This window comes from Buceros rhinoceros, unplaced genomic scaffold (genome assembly GCF_000710305.1).
Source record: "Buceros rhinoceros silvestris isolate BGI_N320 unplaced genomic scaffold, ASM71030v1 scaffold38737, whole genome shotgun sequence".
Lineage (NCBI taxonomy): Eukaryota > Metazoa > Chordata > Aves > Bucerotiformes > Bucerotidae > Buceros > Buceros rhinoceros.
Window position 1 is genome coordinate 11,654 of NW_010423428.1, and position 914 is coordinate 12,567.

Sequence of the window (914 nt, forward strand, 5' to 3'; positions counted from 1 at the left end):
CCAGCATGCTCTGCAGTGTGGCAAGGGACCAGCACAGCACCCACAGCTCTGGGCACCACATTTGCGCTCTCCTGTGTGGTGCTGTTGAGGAACTGGGGTTCAGGCACAGCCCTGTCCCCTGTGGGACATGCTGGAGGCAAAGCGAGGAGACTTGGACAAGGACCTGCCTCCCTCTGGGGCCTCCTGCTCTTCATGGCACTTTCCAGGGGCAGCCACCGCCCCTAAATACCCCCAACTACCTCTGCTCCTGCTGCTTCCTGGGGGAACCTGAGGGACTGGGTTGACAAAAGCCTCTCAAGCTCTGGGGACAGGCTGGCAATGCCAGAGAAGCCATGGAGGGACAGACTTGCTGGAGCGCATCTCCTCATCTCTGTGTTCCTTGCTGGCACCTCCAGGATCAGGCATTGCCTGGAGCTCAGCCCGGTGAGGGGCACTGGAGGGGGCTGGAGCCCAGGCCCTCCTCCCCCAGAAGAGCAAGGCTGAGTGGGAAAAGGCACGAGCCGGATGCCTGGGCTCTCAGGTCCTGCTTCCACCCTTGTTTTTGCTGCAAGGAGAGGGCAGGCCACCCCCAAGCACACACCGTGCCTCCACCCCTCAAGAGGAGACGTCGCCCTCCACGTGTGGCACCCCTTGTGCATAGCCCCACGTGCCCCCGGCAATAAACGCGGCTCTGTCTGGACGTGATGATGTGGTGACTCTCTGCAGGCAGGAAGAGAGATGAGCGCAGAGGCACGGGGAGGGGGACTTGGGCTTTATTGAGGCTGGAGGCGTGGGCCTTGAACGGTGAGGGCAGAGGGTTTGTTGGTGAGGGGGTGCCACTGGCCCTGGATGCTGGGGTTGTCAGTGTGGAAGGGCTTGCGGATGCGGATGATGTCCAGGCCGGACTGGCTGGCCAGCTTGGTGGCCAGCTGCAA